Below are 25,919 nucleotides of genomic sequence, written 5' to 3'. Positions count from 1 at the left end.
TGCTGAAGATAAGAAGAGAGTTACATGTATGATGCAAGAGAAACGTGATGGAGGGGATGATGATGATGATGGGTGATTGTAGTTACATTTTTATAGTTGATAGTCTTTTTTAAGTTGGGTAATGATCCTATAATTGGAGATTATTCAGCACATCTGTAGTAAAACAGCCTATTTTAACATTCCAAATAACTGGGTAGGGTCATGCTACTTGTCATGCTACTTGTTTTTCGCCACATAATGATAAAGTGAACAAAATGGAGTGAGTCTTAAGAGAGTGAAATGTGGGTTTGGCCTTGTGCTCATGGATATATTTGGTGTGTTGATTCCTCCTATTGGCCTGGCTTTGAATGAAATGAAAATTAGAACATTGTCTACTTTAGTGGATCATTGGGCTACTAATAATGCAGGTGTATTAACTCAAATTAATGAGGATATTGTAGCCATGTGTGCAATGGCTATTCAAAACCAGCTTGCTTTAGATATCTTACCAGTAAAGGAATGTGGTGCATGCCATGTAATTAAGGGCCACCAGTGTTGTAATTTTATTACTGACTACAGAATAGAAATGAATACATACATTGCTAATGTAACTAACATTATCAATAACGCTAAAACCTTGGCAGGAACTAGTCTATGAGAAACTATTGATTCATGGTTTAGTAAGACTGTAAAAGGATTTGTGAAGGTTAATGAAATGTTTGGTGATGTGGTTGGTGGCTTGCTAATGAAGATATTGACATCCACAATAATACTTATTTCTAAGACGAATAGGTCAAATTCTAATATTACAACTGTCAGAAGTCACCTGTTTTAAGGGAGGGTTGACATGTGATTGTAGAAAGGAAAAGAAAACGACCAGAAAGAGGAAAAGAATGGAGATTCAAATGGACGACCTCAAATCGAAGGTGTATGACAAGATTAAAGCATTGGAGTAGATGAAGTTGAAGAAACCTGAAACGATTGATGATATATTTTAGTGTAGTGTAGGATGGTTAGGAAATGATTTGGAAAGCATTTTTAGTAATTAGAAATAATGTTTATTTAGCTGTGTTAGGTTAGCATAACTAGGCTGCATATTTAAATTACTCGACCTCAAACTGCTTACATTGACATCCATTTTAAAGCTGCGGGAGAAAAAGATTTGCTTTTATTTTCCATGAATGAGCTTGCACATTCAAGTTTCTAACTAGTTTTTCTACTTTTCAGAAAATAAAATAAACATGTTTAATTTTAATAGGGTTGTAGAAGGTGCAAATAAAATATACAAATTCATCTTCCTCAAGAAGGAAGCTATGTGCTGAGTTTAACTGTATTTGTATGATATTTGAAGTCCCTTACCCTAGTCTGCTTTAGGAGTTAAATATTAGATGCACTGTGAATCATTTTCACTCTTTGCATAAATGTTACTTAATTTTTCCTCATTTACTATGTAAAGTAGGTGTTAATTAGATTGTTTCATTTTTGATGTAACATATTTTATTGTTATATTATTGCTTCATGTTATGTATCTTTGTGAATATAGCCCCATGTTGCTGAATTGCATCATATCGAGTGTGTGTTTGTTCACTGTCTAAAACCTATAGGATGTATCCTTTCTGTGATGTGTGCCAGAATTTTCTTGCAGTTCAACCTAGCAGTCTCCACGTTAGACTGCCTAATTGGTTTGTACTTAGACTTTTGGCTCTTTTCCCCAAAGCAGACTTCATGTCAGTTTTCTTGATGATTTATACTTAGACTCTCTTTGACCTGTAAACTGAGTAGATTTATGCTAGTTCTTTGCAGCACTATATTATGCTTCTGGTTATTCACTTGCTTGTATGATGACCTTATGCATTACCTCTCACAAATTTATATTTTTGAAGCATTATGGATGTTGATTTAAATCTGATCCAACTAACCACATTTTCCTCGCTGTGATGATTCTTAACTCTTGAATAAACTTTTATGGTTTTGAATTTGCATTTTGTCCACCAAAAGTTTTTTTTATATGCACAAGGTCCCCTATACTTTGGAAATCGCATGCCCCTGATCCTACACATAAACCTTTTTATTTTTTTAGATAAAAGGTAGTTACTTAATTAAAGAGTTCTGATTTCGTTAAGAATGATTTTTTCAAATGTTGCTGTTTCCTCCAGTATGAGGAATAATGGTATTAGATTTCAGATACTCTGTCATCATGTTTACATGAGCCTGAGGTATTACTATTTATAACTGCATTTTTGTAGCAGATCATAATCAATTTATGATGTGTTGCTTGGCGTGGTTGTTGCAAAGCTAAATAAGGAATGACCACTCAAGAGCTTGACAATGTTCTAATCAGAATAAGTAAGCATATGACTTTCTGCCACAGCAAAAGTAATATATAGTAAAAATGAAAATGCTAACGAGAAACAAAAAAAGTGACAGGAACAGAAGTCAATAGCTATGCTGCCAAAGAGATAGTTGCCATGCCCAAAAGAAAGGATTTTCACCACTATGTTGGCCAATCATCTGTCAGGTGACTAAAACTTTACTTCCCGCTACCTCCCCACATCCACAATCCAAACGCCCACCACACTTAGAGATAGGCTGCATCAATTTCTTTGGGATTCATTTCTGCCCCGTATTGTCCAATTCCGAGCCGTAGAAATGAGTAAAGGCTCCTGAGTGCCACATTTGGACAAGCCACATTCTTTACTAAAGCAGAAGCTCAATAATTGCTGACCCCCAAAGTAAAAGGTAAACCAGCCATGCTCACTCTGCCATCTGTGCCAGCATTGTGACAGTACTGTGCTACAACCAGGTCCAGCTCTAGAGGGTGAGCCAGGCCCACCCAAGGAAGAGCCCAGGCCCACTCAAGAACTTTTTTTTTGTTTTCATCCCTAATGTTTCACAGGGGCCTGCAGCTCCACAGGTTCTGCCGAATTGTTTAATTTGAATTAGTAATAACACCATTAACGTGAGCTTACATCAGGTCTGGGGATAGGTTTGAAAACAAGTTTGGAGTCAGCAGATATGGTAACTGCTATAATGCACAAATGATCTGGTTTCCTCAACTCACATTCTTCCCTATCTATTGTCCCCTCACTAAAAAGGTCTCCCTTACCCAGACCAGGGTCTAGGAGGACATGACCCACCACCTTGACCACCGAGTCCAACAGAGAAATTGGTGTATAACAATGGGTGCTATCTCGATTACCCTTTTATAGTGGAGGTATCCCAAGAGCTAGGAGGACCAGTTTTTACCGCAGCGTTAATAACAGCTGTGAGGACAAGTGCCCAAAAATTCTAATCGGATTTATAAAGATCCAGCGGAATACCATCAGGACCCGGTGTTTTGTTATTAGATAGCCCAACAATATCTTTCCTAATCTCTTCTGCCGAGAAAGCCAGAGCAGATTTCTCTGCCACTAGTCCGGGAGGTCTATTCATGAAACATAACCTCAAAATGTTGCACCCATTCCTCCTGCGTAATGTGGGCCCTCACTGCATTACCTGCATCCTGGCTTAAAAAGGGTTGTTTATTATGCTCCAAAACTTGGCGCTGCTCTTCAAAGTGCTGGCTTCAATTTACTCCATCCAGGTTTCCTCCTTCAGCGCTATACTGCGCCTGGCCAGTTCTGTTTTAAACTCCCTTCAACAGGTTATGGCTAAAGCGATATCCCTTGGGCTCTTACCTAGTGCTTCCCTTAATTTCCTGCCAGCACTGGAGCAATCAGAGTCAAACCATCTGGGAACCAAAACAGGGGGTAGCCACGCAGGGGCACTGAAAAGATCTGTTATTGTGGAGGAGATTACCTTAAAAGCTTCTATAATGACGCTCGTGTCCATTGACAGGGCTGTACAGATACTAACTGGTTATCACACAGGGCAGTTAATGAATTGTAGAATGACTCAGGGGTTATCAGCCCAAAATATGCCATGCCCACACGGGAGGCAGATCTTTCGGCTTTCTAGGCACAAAGTTATGGAATAGCCTCCCTGAACCTCTGAGACTAACCACAGACCTACTGTCCTTCAGGAAGAACCTAAAAACCTGGCTTTTTATTAACTAATTGGTCCTTCTTCTTACGCTTCCTTCTGCTGTCTCGCACCAGGGCACTCTAGTCTGAGTAGCTGCACGCTGTATCAAATACACTATTTCATTTCATTATCTGGGCCCATTTTAACCTTCTTCCTCCATCCGTTGTTTTTAGTACCCTGGTCTTCCCTACCCCCAAACTGGGTGCTAGTAGAGGGCAGCGGATTTTAACACATAGAGGGTTATGGTAACTATGTATACTGGCCTCGAAGGTAAAACCCGAGACCCATTCAAGGAAAAGCATTGGTACCAGGATAAAATCAATAAAAGAACTTCTTCTCTACCCAACAAAGGACGGATTAATACCCTTACTGCAGGGTTCTAATGTCCACATAGATGAGGATAAATTACATTTGTGTAGTATGTCATTAAGGGAGTCACCTTTTGCAGAGGGCTCAAAGTGAATTCCCTTCACACATGGGCAACCCATATCGATAAGACTAGTTATCCTTGGGTCCCCACATAGGTGGATGTTAAAACCCCCGGCAAGCATAACGTTTTGGAAATCTACATTGAGCTGTTTTCTTAAAAATAAGCCCATCAAAGCTATATTACCGAAAGCCTGGGGACAAGTGGTTGCTTTATAAAAGTTCACAAGTCTCAATTTACAGGACCCCTTACATAGCAGCAGCAATTGTAAATAGCGATTGTCTGTGGACAGCACTGATACTTTGCACTCTATTGCCAGGGGGATATAGATCGCAAGACCACCCTCAGATCTTCCTAAACTCGAGGGATTAGCCGGGACTAAAAAGAATTTATAACCCTCCAAGTGGAAACTATTTGTAATGCCCCACATTTCCTGCAGACAAATCAAATTAAACTTTTTTATAAATACGATCCATGAGGGGTCAAGAAACTTGTTGGCCAATCCAGCAACATTCCATGAGATTAAATTATTATCCCTTCCACACATGATACTACGGCCTTGCCTGGGACTGTCCTGCTGAATATTTGATGTCCTCGTTTTCACTGCAACAGCCCCACACAGTCAATCACAAGCATCAAAGGTGCGAAACTATTAAATAGTTCCAAGAAGGTGGTACAAACATCTGCCCACCTTGAGGGGCCCAAAAAGTGTTGTTAAGATTGTTCCATGGCGCTGAAATGTTTGAAAGCATTGATGAAGGGACAGTAGATATCTGCCTTCCAAGCGGGACCTCTCTGTTATGGATCATGTTATTCCAACCGGAGGGCTCAGGTTTATAAAAGAATCAGAGCGGAAGGGCCATGAAGGTTGATGTGGGCCAAGGAAGGTACAGCTGGAAGATGAAGCTAGGATCCTTTCCGCAACATGTGGTCTTTTGAAACTGATGAAAACACAGTCTCCTTTGTAGGTCTTTTAGGACCTTCCCACCCAGTTGGCCCTATGCACCATGTTGATATATTTTCCCATCCGTGTACCCAAAGTGGTGTGAAGGAACAACCAAAGCATGATTTTATTCTTCAGTTGAGACCCAGAGAGAGAGTTGGCATATTCCCCAAAACCACAACATACGGCGTAGATTCTGGCGGGAGATGTAGGTTAACTAAATTCTCATTAGAACTACACTCTTCACCATTAGACCTTTCCCCTGTGTTACAGTTCCTGGGGTTAATTTGTTCCAAGGTAGGTGCCCTTCCCGCAGATCCTAAACTTCAGCCCAGTTGATTTTGTGAAGGAGGCGGGCCGTAGATGCTGAGGGCAGTTCATGGCAGTCCGCAGTAAAGGCTTTGAAGATGGCGGTCACTGCTCCCTATGTTTTATATGTGGCGCCTTGAGACCCTCACGGGTAAGTAGCGCGCTTTACAAGTACTCTGATTGATTTATTGATTGATCATCCAAATTAAGGCCCTCAGTTGCAATAAGGCCCACTAAAGTCCTCAATGCCCCCCCCCCAGGTGAGATACATTTTTCGGGGTCAAAGAGTCCACAGTTGAGCAGGAAAGGCGCCGAGTCACCAGCTCTATCTCTTTATCAAAAACTCCATCTGCCCTTTGTAGGAAAGAGTCCATGGTGACTATTGTAGCGTAGCCACCTTACATTTCCCCATAGCAATCCCAAAGTGGAACGATGTCCGCTCTACACTCTCCAGCTATAGACGGATAGTATACGTACTAGAGACTGGGGTAGCTCATGAGAATCCAAAAGATCCAGAACAGAGTCTACTGTCACAATAGCACACAATGAAACAGGGTGGGCAGGTGCCAGGTTGCCAATTCAATCCAACAAAAAGTCACCCAGGCACAGAACAGTGGGAAACGAGTAATTAAGATATAGCACGAGGGTACAGCGCCCTTCCCTACATGCACCGTGCTGAACTGGACAACCTGGTTTCCCGGTCCTCTGTGATCCTCCTCGTGACACTACGAACCCTGGTTGTTAAACAGGTGTTGAAAGAGAAGAACCAAAAGGGCAGGCCCAGGCCAGCCTTCTCTGGTCGCTGTCCCCTTGCCAGCGGTTCAATCAGCAGTCCAAAAAAACTAACGTTCCCACTTGATTTTTGCTGCCCGTCACCAGGCCTCTGTATGCAGTCTACAACGTATGATGGATTGCAAAGCCTGCTTAGTGCAGATGCTGGGGCTGGGGCTGTTGCTGGTATTAATAATGTGGCAGACTGAAGGATGGGTGCTGGTGGCTGGTGAAGGGCTGAGAATGTATGTGGTAGAGTGAACTGGTGCCACTGCAGCTCAAGCCTTACAGCCCTACCTATAGACTATCGAGGGTCGAAGCCAGTTGTAGTGGGCCCTCGCCCCACTTTTCAGGACCAGCCAGGAGAGTTCAAGCTGCAGGGGCCTGATTATCAGCACAAACCAAGTTTGCACTGACCTGCGGCCGTGATGACTCCTCCACAGCCGCTATGGCCCCCTCTCAGTACCTCACGGAAGGATAGCAGGCCGGCCTGGACCGGACCACACAGGGGAGTATGGGCCGCCAAAGGGCTGACTAACAGCAAAAACCAGGTGTTGAGAGGTTCCCGGCAAGCACGGTGGGTAAACTAACCTGCAGCCTCAGCAGCTGTGACTCCTCTTGCTGCCACTCCACCCCCCCACCCTCGGTACCTCCGTTGCATTAAATGTATACACTATCGTCCAAGAGATAATCATTCAGTTCTTGGCATGCACTGTATACACACAGAGAGTTTTCTACTGCAGGTCAATCTTTATAGTACCCACTTTTGTGCATAATAAATCTTATCACGTGGAGCGAGTCATTCAGGTTGAAACTTTGGATCCAACTCTTGACCTCTCACGTGAGACTATTAAAACAAACTGCAGGAAGAAGCAACTCTGGAAGAAGAAACACAAGGGAAGAAGAAATAAGCCACTTGGTGGAGAAGGAAAGACTATAATACCTCAATCACAGCATGCACAGCGAAAGGACACTAATCCAAATGAATCAATCAGTACTTGTAGCATGCTCCAAATAAAAGAAGAGGAAGTGAAATCAGCATGCGCCAACCAATTAGAAATGCAAAAAGAACAATTGATGCTCCCCATGCCATTCCAGTTTGAACCCAGCCATATGCAAATGAGTCTTGAACCTGCACCCAATGGGAACAGTCCGGCCAGAACTGCCAGGCCAGGTCCTCCGTGGACTGGAAACAAGCATCCTAGGACCGGTTTGGGGATTTAACCCCTCATCAGCCAGGATAGCTACTTGACTCCAGTGGCAAGGAGAGCACGGGGCCCATGTCTGGGCATACCCGACCAATTAGAAGGAAGCAAATAGGAGTGACAATGAATAGTATGCAATGGGTTAATCCTAAGCCCCTTTCAGTAAACAAAATGTCTCGCTAGTGAAAGCCAATGCGCCAGACCATGTGCTGTCTTATGTGAGACCTAAAATTAAGTGATTATATATTTTAATACAAAAAACACAGAGGTTTCAATAGGTGTTGAAGTTACATATGCAGTAGGCTAAAACACATAAGAGACAAAATCTAAAAACTACTAAAACACATCAGTTGAGTTTCAAAAAAAGAAAACGCATTATAACACTCAACAAAATACCTTATTCGTTCCTAAATCATGTTGGAAGGTGTATACTGTAATAGTGATAATTATTCAGTGTTAAGCATTTTGTGTAGCACTATTTATTTGTTTCTTAGTAGCATCTTAACTGATGTATTTCAGTTCAGTTATGATATATGTTTTACAGCTCATAGTGTGCACCCATTTTACCTTGATGTTTCTTAAATATATATTTTAAATGAGTGACTAACCAGAACTATGGAGTACACAGTACTAGCAGCTCAAGCATACAATTACTTCTTGCATTAAGGGGCTGATGGGAACGCTGGAAGTGTCACATCAAGAAGTAAGGTTATTAGAAGCAAGAATGGTAAAACAAAAAACACTTATACTTATATTTACCACCTTAATGGTGGAGTCTTTTTTTAAACCCAGATGTGTTGAGCTGGAAGTGACTCCGTCAGACAAACTCTGTGGTACCATATCTGAATATTTTGAGAATAAAATTCTGAAAGTATCTGACTCTTTTACTCCCGCAGCATGCACTGCCAAATCAGATGTAATGGAGCATTTTGAAGATTTCAAATTGAGGATTTCCTTTAAAATTCTCTGTTTAGCCTATAGAGCTCTATCAGAAAGATCTACGCATCCGTTAAGCGCCTTGCTTACTCCCTACCAGCCGGGGAGAGCGCTTAGATCTGCTGAGCTAAATCTGCTGGTTGTCCCTAGAGCCAAAAGAGCACGATGGGGAGATAGGGCATTTTCAATTGTTGCACCTAAGCTGTGGAATTCTCTCCCCCAAGATATCAAGACACAGTCCTCTCTCTCCTCTTTTAAAAAGGCCCTTAAAACCTGGTATTTCGTCAAGGCTTACCCGCAATAGCTGTACAATAGCTGTATAACTGCAATAGTTGTATAACTATAATAGTTGTACAGCTGCATAGTGGTATTTTTAACAGCTGTTACTGTTTGGTTATGCGCCTTGACGCCCATTGGGCTTAGTTGCGCCATACAAATTGCCTTTAATAATAATAATAATAGAGCGCCGCAACTAACTCTGAGTCAATTTCAACCAGTCACACGAGATGCCGTTTTGCAGGAAATCTACAGATGCAAATCGGGATCTCCTGATGATCCCTGTCCACCTAAACTCTGGAGTTTGATGGCAGAGTTTGTGGCACCCACTCTCCAACACATATGGAATGCGTCCATTTCCTCCGGAGTGTTCCCAGAGTGCTGGAAGCACGCAACCATACTCCCGTTGAAAAAAAAGCTAAACGGGGCCCCAGGAGATTTGAGTAATCTACGTCCCATTTCTTTACTGGCTGCACCGGGCAAAATGCTTGAAAAATTAATCCAGAGACAACTGAATAAATTCATAGAGGACAGCAACGCTCTCCATGAAACACAATCAGGTTTTAGAGCCGGCTTCAGTACCGAGACCGCCCTGATTGAGGTGGCCGAGTCGGTCAGGTGGTCGCTGGATTCAGGAGCATCAGCAATGCTGGTGCTCCTGGATCTATTGACCGCCTTTGACACAGTGGATCACGACAGGCTATTACAGCGCCTGTCTGAGATCGGCCTCCAAGCTCAGGCACTGGGCTGGCTTCACTCCTATCTGTCCAATAGATCGCAGAAGGTGGCCCTGGGCACCTTCTCCTCAGACTCTAGGAGATTGAACTGCGGGGTCCCAAAGGGATCTGCCCTGAGCCCGTTGCTTTTTAACATTTATTTGGCCCCGCTGTTCACGCTGATTGCCAACTGGGGAGTCACCGCAATTTCTTACGCGGATGACACCCAGTTGGTTTTCCCATTCTCTGAGGCTTCCGAGGCAGCCTTTTCTAACTGCAAGGGCTGCCTTCGAGACATAGCCTGCTGGATGAATACCAACAAGCTGAAGCTTAATGCGGGCAAAACAGAGGTGATCTTCTTTGGCACAAGCACCCACCCCCCCGCTAAGCTTTGGTGGCCGGACGAGATGGGTCCCGCACCATCTCCCAGCATAAAGGCAAACAATTTGGGGGTTACATGGGATAATGGCCTGTCTTTTGCCCCCGAGATACAGAAGGTTGTCGGAGGATGCATAGGCAAACTGAGGAGCCTACGCAGATTCCTCCAACTGCTCCCGGTGAGCTGCCGCCAAACGATCATCCACGCCACGATTACTTCAAGGCTGGATTATGCCAATGGCCTTTATTTAGGTCTCCCGAAGTTTCTGCTGCAAAAGATGCAAATCGTTCAGAATTCGGCGGCCAGATTACTCAGGCAGGTCCCTTTTAGACATCACATCTCTCCTCACCTGCGTATGTTGCACTGGCTACCTGTGGCAAGTCGCATAAAATTTAAGGCGCTCACCTTGGCCTATAGAGCCCTCTATGGGACATGCCCAAATTATTTAAAAAAACGACTGCCTAGATACTCTCAGGTCAGACTTCTAAGGTCTAGCTATAAGGTCCATCTCCAAGTCCCGCGAGTGAAAAGGGCGCGTTTGGGTGGCAGAGCCTTTTCCGCTAGTACGGCATTGCTCTGGAACACCCTGCCACAGGAAATCCAACAAGCACCCTCTGAACCCTGTTTCAGAAGTCTTTTGAAAACATGGCTTTTTACGCACTAATTTAGTCTCTTTGCACTATGACTCGCACTGTTCATGCTAGCGCCGGGACACTTCCTACGGAGGTAGCTGCATGCGCTCTATAAAACTCAGTATTATTATTATTATTACACAAAAAACTAGATGGCCTCAAAGCCAGATGGTGAAAGACATAGGTAGGGTGACCAGATCTTGAGAACCAGAAAACTGGGACATTTGGGGAAAATAGAAGAAGGACTACAATTTGTCATCCACGGAGTGGCACAGAATGACACTGTCATCAACATAGGATCACAAACGAAGCACTAGGAAAGTAAATAAAATGTAAATACTACAACCAAAATAATACCTATTAATGAAATTGCTTACTTATAACAGCTGCCACAGCTTTAGAATACCCAAAAAAGTACTCTCCCTGGTTTCAGTCGAACCCCTCTAAAAACCGGGACATGAGCCAAAATAGGCGACATCTGTCGGAACAGCTGTTAGAAACCCGGGACTGTCCGGCGAAATCCGGGACGTCTGGTAACCCTGGACATAGGCCCCATACCAAATGGTTTATGGTAAGAATCATGTGCATGTACCCTGAGAGTTATCAGCAAGATATGGTTTCAGTTTGGTCCAATTAAAATTTCTCCATACAGTGTACCACACAAGGGTTCAGTTTTGGATATTTGGGTGAACTAATACTTGAATGTGGTTATGAGGCTGTGGCAAAGAGGGTACTTTTATCTGCACATTGTGGACCTGCTCGGTCATAGAGAAATACTGGGAATAAGTTGGTAGGAAGCTGGAGGCTACACTGTGGTTCACTAAGAAGGAGAGATATAGCGCTATGATGGGGCAGCCCATTACCTTCAACCACTGAGGAATGGATCCACAATATGGACTGGTGTATGGTAATGAACAACATGGAATGTAAAGGGAGGGACTGACTGAAATAAAAAAACTTGGAGAACCTGAGAAGAACAAAATGAACTTGGTTAAATGAGGGGAGAAATTCAAGGAGAACAGATAGCAATGTACCATAGAGCCACTAGCAAAAGTGATTACTCATTACAAGAACTCAAAACCTACCCTGTAACAAATATTTTGTAGATGAAACCGCTCATAAGCGGTACAGGTGGATTATCATGCCATTTTGCCTGCATTAGTCACGCATTTGGTAATAACTGTAATATGTACATCTGGTAGAATCCATATTTCCTTTTGCAGTGTTGTCACAAAAAGTTACCAACTATTTAAATGAACATAAAAATAAAAAACTCAATAAAAATTATATTTTTTAAAGTTCTCTTAGTCCTATAAGCTACAAAATCCTTGATCAAGGTTCACTTAATTTTGTTTGTGTAACCCATGTACATCCCAAGAAGATGGCATCTGTAATTTGATAAACTTTATTAAAATATTTCAAAAGGTTAGCCAAAATGTAGTTCTGATATTCATTGAAAAAGGCAATGAGTTATATTTCTGTCTCAAATGCATGAAATCTCTGATATTCACCGGTTATGGTTAACAACACCACAACATACATAACCGGTGCTGTCCACCATGTTATTCTTTTGATACCTCTTTTCCTTGTCTTTGTTCTGTTGGCAAATTGTCATTTTGAGCATTGCAGTGATGTGAGTTATGGTCTGTGTGTTGTGTCTCTTACTAACCATAACTGGTGGATTTCAGTGGTCTTCTGTATTTGAGCCTGAACCATAACTGTATTTTACAGTGAATATGTGCGTAGAAATAAAGATAGATAATAGCGAACTATTATGGTATTAGATAGGGGCGTGCAAAATAGTAACAGGGCTTACATCATCACAGTTTTAAACTTCAAAGCTCTGCAAAATGCTAAATACAAAGTCCTGTGCACACGTTATAGAATAGGTCCTGACGTCAGAACCCAAAATTTGAGACAATGTTCATTAGAATTGTAGGAATGAAGATCAAACTCCAAATTGTGCATGAAGAAAAGATTTATAAGTCAATCTTGATCAGCACATTTGACATAAGCCAGCCGACACGTGTTTCGTCACACCGTGTAGAAGATGTGACTCTTCAGGGCTGTCGGTTCCATATGTGTAATGGTGATCGCAGTGACGGGGTTAAATCCTGACCGGCTGCGGACGAAATGGAGTAAACAGTGGTAAAGGAAATGACCTGGCCCTTCTGGGGGTGTAAAACCGCAAGCAGGGATCTCTGGAAAGGTGGATCGCACGGATCGGTGCGAGGAGTAGCAAGACGATGATCTAGTTTTTTAAAGTGAAAATCAGGAAAAGGGTCCCGTGTGGCAGTAGAACTTTTCTACTGCATCTTAAAGTTCTGGCAAGCAATGCCCCTCCCCCTTCACCAAAGCCAGAAGCCTTGGTGGAGGAATTCTAGCAACAGGGAACGTAAAGTATCCAGCTCATTGCAGGTGATGTGTTAAAAATGTTTCAAAATTGAATAAATGTGAGCACCTAAAATATCAGATAAACCAAGCAAATTGTATTTTTTGGCAGCGGCCATTCCTCTTCATGGCCCAGCATTGCTTCCTCATGGCCCCCCAGATCGAAAATCCGGGAGCGTTTCTTCTTCAATAAGAATCTTGTTCATGATCTGAACTTGATATTACAAGAAATAAATCATTTTCAGAGACCTACCAAACCTCTTCACAGATAAAATAAATACAACCTGAAATATAATCCACCTCATTAGATCTCCGGGCAAAACATCAGTTGATAAAGAAGTAGAATTCATCTCGGACGTGCAACTGCCTAGTGTCCCCATGTGACCTGGGACACTCTCAGACAATTACGTTTTGGACAGTCACAGGTCGCACTTTAAGTTGTATTCTGGTACTCGTAGTTTTCTGTTTATCATACGTGTTTACAAATCTCTGCGCGCAAAACAGTGGTGACTAAAATGTGCAGTGATACTGAAATAAATATTATTCACGGGAAGAAAATGAAAACCGCAATTTGATGTGATTGGTTTTCGTGCTAAGTATTACAGATAAATATGCCCGGCGTACAGGGGAGGGCAGCAGTGATAGTACAGCGGCTGCAGTGGCCGTCCATCCCCCTACGAAGAGAGAGACCGCGATCCTTTGCGCTCGCCTGGGCAGAGCACGCTTGTTTTTCTATAAGAAGCAATTTGCCTGGGTCACCTCAGGTCGAATGGGATGCTTGCCCAGCTCTGGGTTTCTTTCAGAGGAAAAACATACAGAAAGACACAAACACACAGCAGTTTCCTTCATTAAATTCCACACTACCTGCCCATGGGCCTGCAGCCAAAATGGAATTTCCCACCCTGGCTTAACAGACCAGAAAGTATTTTTAGTAACAAATTTAAAGAAAGTATTTTTTTTTGGGGGGGGGGGGGGGGATATTTCTCATGTTGCCCGTAGAAGTGTAGGTTCAGTGCAGTTGATTTCTGGAACGTGTTTTGGGAAGTTCACACTCTAGTCTTCATAACCTGCGAAGCACCCTGACAGACCACCTCTGCAATCCCTCCCCAAAAACATGAAAATAGACTTGGCAGCCGTACCACAGCGACAGACATATATCCATTCGCTGTTCCTACTGATATTGAGTGAGGACAGAGCTCAGTATTGCAACACATTTCGTAAATAAGCATAGCTGCCATGTGGGTCTGTGCCATGCACTTAGCCAGCACTGACTTTTTAACCAACGTTACTTTGCATAATAAAACGCGTAGGGATATGTTTAGAATGGGAAACTAGAAGCTGCATATTCCATAATGCAAAGGTGTCACAAAGCCAAAAACGGCTGAAGTAGTCATTTTGAGAAAACACAGGCCTAATAAGTGACTTTTTATTTGAGAAGTCATGTACAATCAGACAGTCTGTGATGCCAGAGCTAGGGAGATTACTTTTTATCCCACTTTTTATGGGGGTATATTTTTGTTTACACCTTCAATTCTGAGGCTTTTAAAGCCCAGTGCCGAGTTCTTTTTAGCGATTTGGGGTTTTTCGCGCTTAGGCTTCCATAATAATTTTTTCACATAAAGTGTCCATACCAAATTTGAGTTCTTTTTTCCCAACATCCTGGGTATTCTAAAGGTACCCAGGTGTCCGGGTCCCCAATTTTGAGGCAACAAATCCAGACAGGATACATTGGTGGCTGGGAAAGATGCCTTTATAAACATGTGCTGACTACCTCGCAGGGCAGCCTAAAGAACTTGCTACTTCTATCCTCGTGGTCCTGCGCCCCACTGTCCATCCTCCTCCCCTCTACTTCCCAACTTCCCCTCAAGGAGGCTTGACCACTAACAAGGTCCTGGATCCACAGGGTCCTAGTGCCTGTCTTATGGCCTTACAAGCACATCACCATATCCCACCCCCACTTGAAGAGAGTCAATTATTCCCATTTGTTCCCCTCCAATTCATTTGGCATGAGAGTTAGGGTTTCCACATCTCCTTAAATGTGTTAAATGAGACGTGTAGGCTTCATTTGGATTCTGGAGAATCTGTTAGAATAGCAGAGGTCAGCTTTATATTGCCCCTTGAGTTGGCATGTTCTCCACCCACTTCCGCTTCACTGTCATCTGAGAATGTGAGATCAATTTAGTCTGCTAGCTTTTGATGGGGAGATTGGGTTGAGTGATAATACTTCCTAAAATGGGAGATGTTTCAGGTCAATTGCATGTCCTCATCTTCAGCTGTTATCATAGTTCTCTTTTGACAGATCACTTGGACGGGTCGACTCTGGTATCAGGCATCCGTCTTTCTCTGTTGTTCATGTTTAACTAGCACCCACTCTCCTACCTGGAGAGGCAGGTTCTTGGCTCTTCACTTGTGATCAGCATGCCCCTCATCTGCTTCTTCCGTTGCCAATCTCACTCTTATACCTATGCGTCGCAGAAGAATTGCCTTTATTTCTTCAGTGACGCCTCCTCTGGGCCCCACCAAGGGATCCGGGTGCGCACTTCTCAGCCCAGCATTAGTATGGATGGGCATTTGCCTATGGGGCTGTGTGGGATGTTCCGGTAGGCCTACAGTGATGCTGGAGTGATGCTCTTTGAATTTCTGTTTGTTGCACTGTCTTCTTCTGTGTGGCCATGAATCGTTCTACCTTGCCATTTGTTTGTGGCCACAGTGGTGTGATCTTCAGACGCTTAAAGTCAAAATGTTTTGCAAACTATGTAAAATCGTGCCCATTGAAGGGTAGTCCATTGTCTGTCTTTACAACTTTGGGAATAAAGCAGGTGTCAAACATTTCATTTAGGGCCAGCACTACTGCAGATGTGCTAGTTGATGGTAACTGCTTAATCAGTGGAAATCTCAAGTAGTCATCCATTGCTACCATGAGATACTTGCCAGAACAGTCTGAAGAAGTCAATTGCAACTTGCCACCAGACGTTCACCAGTACCTCAGACATATGAAATGGTAACAGAGCTTTTTGTCTGCCCGTCACTTGACAGGTTTGATAATCTTTTAGGGTATGTTCCATGATCTGATCAAGACTGGAAAACCACACTCATTCTCTTTGTGCTCGTTTGGTCGCTACAAGTTCTCGAAGTCATTCAAGTGCAAGGTCAATGACTTGTTCGCATAGACACTTGGGGATAACAAGTCCCAGTATTTTGCTGAGAGGTGGGTCTCAGCAAGATTCCGGGACTTGTTACTTCTAGCTCTTCACTCATGGGCTTGAAGGTGGCTAATTCCATGATATCTGCTGCTATGTTGTGTGTGGGGTTTTCACTCTGATGTCGAACCAGGTCCTTGGGATGCCTTACGGCAGGGACTTTTAAGATAAGTGCCCAGACAAGGTCATTGGGAGGGGTACTTGAGGCCAGGCAAAAGGGTAAGTATTTATCCGCGCTGGGCGGACACAGCACTTGCAGCTCAGGCATGGCCATGTAGCCACGAACACCAGATATTCAGTAGCAAGTTGAAGCCTCGAAGACGCCACCCGCTGTACCAAGTAAGTGACAAAAGTAGAGCTGTCACACCATTATTGTTTGCGTATTTTGTATCCCGAGTTTTATTTTTGGCCCTGGTGTCACACTAATCGAATATGTGTGTAGACAGCGAGATCTGTCCATTACTATGAGAGGTCCTGGACCCAGGGCTTTAAGTGTGCCGGTCCTTGCTGGTGCTGAGCACCAGTCAGCCGTTATTTAAAGGAGGCCTAGAAACGGGTCTCAGTCAGGCTCTGTTTCATGCCCTGGCACAGGCGGTCTGTTTTTCACAGACTGCAGTGAGAGCATGCACTTCGATGTGCACGTGCTCCTTTTTCTCACTTCTCACTAGTGGAGACGTTACAGCATGATGTCATGCCAGGTGAGCGTTGTAGGGGGAAGGGAAATCCTTTAAAGATAGTGACTTTCTCTCTGGAAATCCCTTCTGTTTTTGCAAAGCAGGAGCAGCAACATCGTCATGGTGTCACCTGATACATTTTAACTGAATCCTGACACCTTCATTCCTCTCTCGCTTAACCTACCACAACGCTGTCAGTTCCACAGAGCACACACTACTCACTTGCTCCTCTATCCCCAAATGTTAATGTGTCAATACACACCACACACATGAATCCACGCCTACAAAAGATTCATTTTGAACGGGAGACTCATGTTATTTGGCAAGTTTATAACATGAAGCCAGAACATTACACTGGAGTGCGTGGTGAGAGGTTCTCATCTCCCATCTATGTTTTACATGGCTGGTGCAGAAAGTAAATGTGAAATGTTCCAGCTGGCGACCTGGAGCGATTAAACCTTTATATTTGCAAACGAGTTTGTTCAAAATCCATTGCAGAGAAATACATTATCTAAAGCAAGGGCCTTCTAGTGGGCTTTAAGTGATGGAATCGGGAGCGAATCGTCAATAGAAAGTAGCACATTCGCAGCAGTCAGAAGTGAATACCGTTTGCAGTTTAATGGTTTGTTATTCCCAGAGCTACTGTCTCCAGACATCAGGCAGGCTTGGAAGGAGGGATTGTCCATTACCTCTGACTGCATGGATGGTGAGCTGCTGTTCGTGAACAGTGGGGGTGTGTGTACTGTAATTGAATGAATGTATAGTGATCACTGTTCAATCTTGGTTTGGCGATTTATGCAATTGTTAAAGACACAAAGGGGTCGATTCCGATTCGGGAAAAACCGCTCCGAATAGCCGTTCGGAGCGTTTTTCCCGTGCGAATCGTACCCTGCAACGTCCCCCATACGTACGACGAAGTACGATTCGTACCAGGAGCCGGACTCCGTACAAATCGTACAGAGACCGTACGACTCAAATCCCCGTACGAATCTCCCTCGGAACCCGCTGTACGCGACATCCGTATGGTTTGCGGCTGGTTTTTCTGACCCAGCAAGTACGATTCGTGTCGGGTACGCACCATACGACCCTTATTCTACGGGAGCTGAAAACAGCCGTAAAAGCAGAATTCGCCTCGAAACAGGTACGGAACGCCCCATATTGGGTACGGTGCGTACACCCCATGATTGCAGGGGTACAGTGAGTACCTCTGCGATCATGGGGTGTACGCACCATACCCCGCGATCATGGGGTGTACGCACCGTACCCCGCGATCATGGGGTGTAAGCACTGTACCCCATGTTCGCTGCGTGTACGGTGCGTACACCCTGCGATTGCAGGGGTATGGACCGTACCCCCGTGATCATGGGGTGTACGGACCGTACGGTGTGTATGTGATTGTGTGCTTTACCGTACGAATCGCCCTTACCTGACGTGGACCTTACAAATCGCATCCTCATACCCCGGTCCGGATGGTACTCGTCGGGTCGTACGGCATGTTTACGATTCGTACGGAGAGGGCTCCGGATACGAATCGTACGGACATTTTTTTTCCCGAATCGGAATCGACCCCAAAGTGATTTCACCACATTAATAGTGATAAGCTACAGAGGAAAGGATGATTGTGTACATTGCAGCTTACCCCTACTGGTTTTGTTGGATGCTCCCCGTTTCAGTAGTAGTTCAAAAATTTAATTATTGTAGTACGACTGAACGCAGAATTTGTTTTTCAATGTGCATTTGTCAAACTAAGTCAATACTGTTAAACCCTGTCCCCCTAATGTGTGCATTCTTCATTAATGTCAGTGAAATATTTTAGCCTATTTGATTTCTGGTTATTTTAGTTGGTTGTAGTCAATGTGGAGTTGTAAAGAAGTCCTTATGTTATCATGCTGTAAAAAATACAGTCGTGAGGAAGAGTACCCGTACCCTCGAGGGCTAGCCAAGCTGTGGGTCAACAATTGCACCATTATATTGAGGCAGCACACAATGCTAATTCTCCTCATTTAGGCCCCCCTAGTTGGATTTGCCACAACTCTTTAAGTGGTCTGCCACACCCCTTTTAGAGCACCCCCAGTTTTTTTGTCCCATTTAAATCCCTGCCTGGACCTGTGCTGTGACCTGGAGAGTAGCACTAAGTGTTCCCTCACTGTAGGCACAGGACTTGTGCTCCATCAGTGTCCCTCACTCACCTTTGAGACACGCTACGAGAAGTGACTCAGTTGAGGTATACCTCGTTAAGTGATGGTCTCACCCTTGTTGACATTAATAGATGTCGAGACATTTAATATGCTGCATTACGGTCCTTTCAAGAACAGTATTTGTGCTTTAGGATGTAGGTGTATAGCTGCAATCAGAATCTCCACCGTTCAATCCGAGGTGGCATTTTTGCTCTAGGGATGTCAGATATTGTGAGTAGGGCTTGATAATCCATCACAATAGTTAACTGTTTGCCATAAAAGAAAAGGTGGTAGTGTTCACAAGCCCACACAACCACTAGGCTTTCCTTTTCCGGTTGCGAATTAGCCTTTTCTACATCTGTCAAGCTTCAACTAGCATAAAATACTATCAGTCGCTTCTTGCTGTTTTGTTCATATTGTGTGAGAATAGACCGACAAGACTGACCTCCACCATGATTTCAGTCATAGGTGGTTGAAATATACCATGTTCTCTCTGGTACTTCTTGATAATCTTCTTCTTGATAATCTTAATAATCTCCCAGCTGTCAATGACAAAATGCAGTTGCATTTTCACCCACCCAAGCTCGACTGTGGGACACTTGCCTTTCTGTTCTTGTTGTGTGGAGATCATGAAGGCACATACTTCACTTTACCCAGAGAACGAAGATGTGCTTAAGCATGAGCTCAGTGATGGAGACCTGGATTGTTGGGAGATAGAAATTGATGCCACCGAGTTGGCAGATGCTCAGGACGAGCTGCTGATTCTACCTCTCACCGCTCTGGCGTGGTGATGTTTCTAGACTTTGCTGCTGTATTTAGAGGAGTCATCCCTTGTATCTCAATCAGCTTTGCAAACTGATTCATTGTGGTTGTCTTTAACCATACATGAAACATGTGCATCCCATTACTGGGCACTTGCCTTTGTGTGAGTAGAGCTGCCCACATCAGTAACATTCTTTCTTCTTGTGGTGCTGGGGTCTCTTGCTCAAGGATTTGGCTGAGTAATCCTTATGGCGAACGGAACAATACTCTTGTGATTATGATTTTCCACTGTCGTTTTTTAAACAATTCGAGTTCTCTTTCATGCAAGCAGAATGCTTACCCCACTATTTTCCACATTGTTGGTTTCTATTTCCTTTGCTTGTAGTTCTGGCTGATTATTTATGCGGGTCATTTCCTGTATTTGAACCAGGCAGTAACTTCTCTTCAATCATTTCCATCTTACGGAATCAGATAGACATCCTTCAAAAATGCGTAGCCAAATGGCATCTTCATCATCAAATATCTCAAGTTCACAGTATTGAACTATCGTCGGAGCAGTGTCATGGAGTTGTCCATTGACTCCCCCTCTTTCCTGTGAGGCAAGATTGAAGGAGCATCTTTTGTAGTTTAGATTCTTTTTCAGGAGGAATTTGCTGTTGAGTGCTTCAAGCACACAGTTGTAGTTGGACGCTTTTGCTATAGGGCAATCTTTAATTATTTAGCACATTTCTCAATCTACCAGGTTTTTTATTAAGTAACATCTGGGCTTCATCTTTCTCATTTGTCGCTTTTGAAGAAATTGTCTAGATTATCGAGTCATTCCTCCCATTGGCCCCAGGTTGCTGTTTGTAGTTATTATGAAGGGATCTGATGCTCAAGGGTATGTTGAGGAGCCTTTTGCCACTTTGTTATCAGTGGACATGTTTGTAAGACTTCGGTTGCCTTTGTGGTTGACTTTTATGCTTCCTTTACTTTTGTTAATCTTTGTTTCTGGTATTTTGCTGCAATTGAATGTTGATTGGCCATCTTTTAACTCCTTTTCCCAGAGTCTGCTTTAGTTGCTTTTTCCTGGCTGTTCAGTAATGGTGCCCTCTATCCATTCCTATGGACCAAGTCTGACTCTAAGATGACCACCACCAGCATAGTCTTTTTTTTGGCTTAGGGGTATGTTGTAGATCTCATGTCTCACAAGATCTTGTGTCATCGCTTGCTGCTAAAGGTGGCTGGCATTTTCTTTGTTTGCTTCTGTTGAAGAGCTTGTGTCACACAAAATCTAGAGTTGCTGGTTGTTCCTGCTGCCGATAGCCTCTCTAATCAGTAGGGGATGCAGTGGTTTGCCATCCCTGATTTATTTCTTGCAGCGGTGCGGCAAGCACTACCTTTACTGCAGGGCCTTTCTTGAGGTGAGTGCCTTTTGATGTCTTCTAGTCACCTTCGGTAGTGTCTTTGTGTCTTCTGGTCACCTTCGTTACCAGTTGTCAGGGCCCCCAAGCAAAAGGCAATAGGTCATCTTCATAGCCAGTTATTAGGGCCGACAAGCGTAAGGCAATAGATTAGGACAGGACATACTAGTGCCTGGGAACAATGCCTTTATTCATACACGTGTTGATGACCTCGCAGGGCAGCCTAAGCTACTTGCGTCCTCTATTTTTGTGGTCCTAGGCCCCTCTGTCTGCCTCCTCCCCTCTATTTCCTATCTCCATCTCAAGTAGACTTAACCACTACAAAGGTCCACAGGGTCCTAAAGCTTGTCTTACGTCCTTCAACACACAGCACGGACCAGGGTTTATTAATTCCTCTTTAGGAGATGAAGAAATAGCCTAAATATAAATTTTGTTTTGTTTTAAAAAAAATGGGAAAAAGTTCTGCACAAGAAAGTGTGTGTCTAATTTCCTAAACATTACATAAACAAAAGGTTTTCTGTGCTAAAAGATAAAATCACCATTTTGACATCTTTCAGAAATAAGCAGAGCTGAATAAAAAAAACAATTTTTTACCACAGTTTTGGCATTTTTCTAAAACTTACTTCTAGTATGTGGTGGAACCAGGTGTGACACCCATGGCTAATCCCAAAGAGCTATAGATTTCCGGCAAGTAGACAAAATCTTGATTTCAGCAAGGGGTCATTGTATATATCCCTTAAGGTTTTCCCAAAGAAACTAACTGTTGAATTGAAAAAAAAAAGAATTGAAAAGGAGTAGAAAATAAACAGCAATTTGTCACAATGTTTTCATCTGTAACTACTTGTCACCATGGTGGATTTACAAAATCAATGTACCATTACATCTGTGAGACCCTTATGTTCGCAGGGATATTTATAGGACTTGTAGGTTGTCCAAGGACCTGAGGTACCCTGAGCCAACAACTGAGCTGCACCTTACAATTGTATTTCATTGTGCACTGAGTATGGAGCAATGCCTATAGTTAAATATAAAGAGTGAAAGATTGGTATGAAGGGACCCTATGTATTTTTGAAGGACACCAAACACTGGGTTTGGTGCAGTGGTTATTTGTACACCTTTGGGGTTACTCACACTATCATGTGAGTCCGCCTTCTACTTCCTGTCTCGATCTGAAGAAGACTTGGGGCCCGATGTAGGTAAAAGTAATTTACCGATTTTAAAATACCGATTTTTACCGAATCGGTATTCTGAAATCGGAAAATGAGATGTAGAGAAAAAAAATCGGTAAAATACCGATTCGGTAACATTCGGTATCGCGTTTCGACACTTACCGAATCGGTATTGACCGAATCGGTAGATACCGATTCGGTAATGACAATACAACCGTATGGGCCAAAAGGCCCGTAGGAATGCATTGGCAAAACCGATTCGGTATTTACCGAATCGGTATTTCCCGAATCGGTATAAATACCGAATCGGTAAATAGCGAATCGGTAAACACGGAATCGACAAGCAAGGAAAAGTGAAACTAACGAAAGCAGCCAATGAGGTGGAAGCACCCTCCCCCACCCTAGCAGGGAGTGGCAACCCAGGCAGGTGCAACTCATCAGAACTTTCTGGAGAGGCAGCCAGAGCTGAGCAGTGAGAGTGAGCAGCAGAGAGAGTGGTTGGAGATTTTTGAACACAGTGGAAATGGCAAGCAGCTCTGAGAGCCAGAAGGCTGAGAGAAAGCGCAAGGTGAAGTTCAGCAGCATGGAGCTGCAAGTATTGGTGGAGGAGGTGGTGAGGGTCCACAGGCAGCTGTATGGGAGGCTGTCCCTCACAGTCCCTGAGTCTACAAAGAGGAAACTGTGGAGTGCCATCAGTGAGAGGGTCAATGCTGTCGGTGTGACCCCCAGGAGCATGGATGACCTCAAGAAGAGGTTTTATGATATACGGAGCCTCACCAAGAGGAAATTGGCGGAGCTCCACAAGCAGGCAGGACTGACCGGTGGAGGCAGGAACCCCGCGCCCCCCCTCACTGAACTGGAGGAACTGGTGTCCACAACGATTGAGACGGAGAGTGTGGTTGGAGTTGGGGACATGGACAGTTCAGCCAGAGCCAAAGCAAAAGGTAAGAAACATGCACAGCATGACACACCCTACCAGACACCTCCCCATTGGCCCCAATGTACAGCCAAAGCCCAGTCCAGTACTGCTAGCAAAATACATGAGCAATGCATGATGGGATATGTAGACAGCTAATGTAGGAACTATTTACAGTGCACATTAAACTGCAATGCACTTTAAGAAAGAATCAGAGTAATACAAATGACATGTGCAATGCATTTATTGTGTTGACAGTAAGACATTTCCACTCAGTTGACAAATGGCACTTTATGCTTAGGGGCGCCATCAGGTAGTGGAGCAGCAGCTGCACAAGTGTCAGCTCCAGCAACAGCGGACACTGCGGTGGCAGGGACAAGCAGCATGGATGCCTCGCAGGAGGTGGAGGACAGCAGTGCCATGGCCAATGAGGATGACTCAGGACATGCCATCTCATTTCACCTCTCCCCCCAATTGTCACAATCCCCATCATTGCAGTTCTCACCAGAGAACTCACCCACACGGTCCCAGCCAGCACCTGCCACAGCTCCAGCCAGGAGGAGTATTGTGGCCCCATTGACCATCATGGAGGGAGCTGCGGGTCAGGCACCAGCACCCACACCTGTGACACCTGTGGCACAGCAGGCCACCCAGCAGACCAGCACCAATCTCCGCCGCCCACGCACTTCCAGCAGTGCAATTCCATCACGGGAGGGCACCGTCTTCCAAGGGCTTGAGGGGAGCATGGTGCGGATCCAGCGGATGCAGGCCAAGTCCATCCTCGCTTGCCACCGGCAATTGCGTCAACATAACCTGCAGATGGGGGAAATGACAAAGGGATTTGCTGAGTTTGTGGCAAGTAACCGGGCAATTGCAACAGGAATGGGTCGCATAACAACTGCCATAACACAGCTGTGTGCCAAGATGGAGGAGAATGAGCACACAAGGCGCAGGGATGCCCGTGTACAAAACCGGGCAATTAACCGTCTTGCCGCAGCAACAGCCCTGCTATGCTGCCGAGGGTCAAATATGGAACAGTGCCTCACTCAAAACACTGCGGAGGTGACATGGGGCATGGCCCGCATCACCAGTGCCATGGAGACACTCCTCATATCCAACGTAGTGGTGAATCCTGCCCTGGACGTGGCCGAGGCTGGGGACAGCAGCAGCCGCAGCAGTCCGGCCAGCGCAGTGTCCGAGCCGCGCCGGAGCTCCAGGCGCTCCGCAGAGGCAGCCGGACATGCAGAAGGGGGGGAGCCGCATCCCAGTGGGTCTGCAAAGCGCAGCAGGAAATGACACTGCCAGTGTGGGCGAGGCAACCCGGCCCATTCCCTGTCCCCACATTGTAGTTAATAATTTCATTTGTTGCACATCAGTGCTGTAACGTTGTACAAAAAATTTAAATTTTACATTTCTTCACATCCATAACGTGTCTGTGCATCTGTACTCACTCAGAAATAGTTGTCTGTTATTTCCTCACGTCTGAACCTGCCATCACTTGGTGTAGACACTCCAGCAGGTTGTGTTTGTGGCACAGCAATGTCATCGTCAGGGTCCTCGTAGTCAGACAACTCTACCTCTGTGCCCTTCTTGACCGCAAGGTTGTGCAACATTGCACAGACAGCAATCATCTTGCAGCAGGTGATGGGGGTATATTGCCTTGCACCTCCGCTCTTGTGCAAGCATCTGAACCTGCTTTTCCAGATGCCGAAGGTCCGTTCTACTACACTCCTTGTGCTTTTGTGCGCACGGTTATACCTCCTTTGGCTGGGTGTTGAGGGGTTGAGGTAGGGGGTGAGAATGAATGAGCGGAGGGCATATGCACTGTCGCCTAGAAGGAAAAGGGGTAACATTACTCACATGCATACATGTACTTCACACTGCTATTTAGGTTATGGGGGTCTGACACTGTGTCTTACCTAGGAGGTATCCTTCACCGAATTCCCCTGCCGTCAGCCGTGCATAAATTCCGCTATTTTGAAAGATGTAGGTGTCGTGGGTACTCCCTGGAAATTTTGCAACCAGGTCAGTGATGACACACTTAGCATTACAAATCACCTGCACATTTATGGTGTGCCGTGACTTCCGATTGCGGTATACGTATTCCGTGTCAGCTGGGGGGGCAAATCGGAATGTGTGTGCCATCTATGCAGCCAATGATGTGGGGGAATCTTGCCATCTGGTAGAAGTCTGCTTTTGTCTGTACCAGTTCTGCATGGGTTGCAGGGAAGGAAATGTATTGGTCCATCCTTTGTATCATGGCATCAAGGAACTTGTGGAAGAACCTTGACAGGCAGCTCTGGGTCACCCCTCCTGCCACAGCAACTACACTTTGATAGCTGCCAGACGCAAGCAGGTGTAGGCTGCATAGCACCTGCACGTGCACTGGGATTGCGTGTGCCCTTGGGGTGGTGTGCTGCAACAGGGGTTTGAGGTCCCTAATGAGCTCCAAGATGGTCTCTGGTTCCAGCCTGTACCTCTGTAGGATCTCTGCATCTGTCAGCATGAACAGGGTGATCCGCTGTCTATACACCTGCTCCTGTCTCAGCCATTCCCTCTCTCCTTCCTGCTGTAGCCGTAGCCGTCTTGCAATGACATAAAATGCCGCCATGGTGCAAGAAGAATTGCATT

The 25,919-nt window shown here is 44.6% G+C and overlaps 1 protein-coding gene across 14 annotated transcripts in view; it reads right to left on the bottom strand.

Annotated features, from left to right (window-relative positions):
• The window catches only part of ZBTB20 (zinc finger and BTB domain containing 20), a 2,277,743-nt gene that overhangs the window by 1,475,646 nt on the left and 776,178 nt on the right, over positions 1-25,919 (bottom strand). For 2 of the 14 annotated variants that reach the window (XM_078656733.1, XM_078656730.1), the window contains exon 4: positions 21,827-21,963. The exons of the other annotated variants lie outside the window; for them this stretch is intronic. The gene's annotated coding sequence lies outside the window, so the exon portion shown is untranslated. The remainder of the gene's footprint in view (positions 1-21,826; positions 21,964-25,919) is intronic. 14 annotated transcript variants of the gene reach the window in all.

Source organism: Lissotriton helveticus, chromosome 8 (genome assembly GCF_964261635.1).
Source record: "Lissotriton helveticus chromosome 8, aLisHel1.1, whole genome shotgun sequence".
NCBI classification, from domain to species: Eukaryota; Metazoa; Chordata; class Amphibia; order Caudata; family Salamandridae; genus Lissotriton; species Lissotriton helveticus.
Note: the sequence above shows the minus strand (reverse complement) of the source record. Positions and strands in the feature narration are given on the sequence as shown.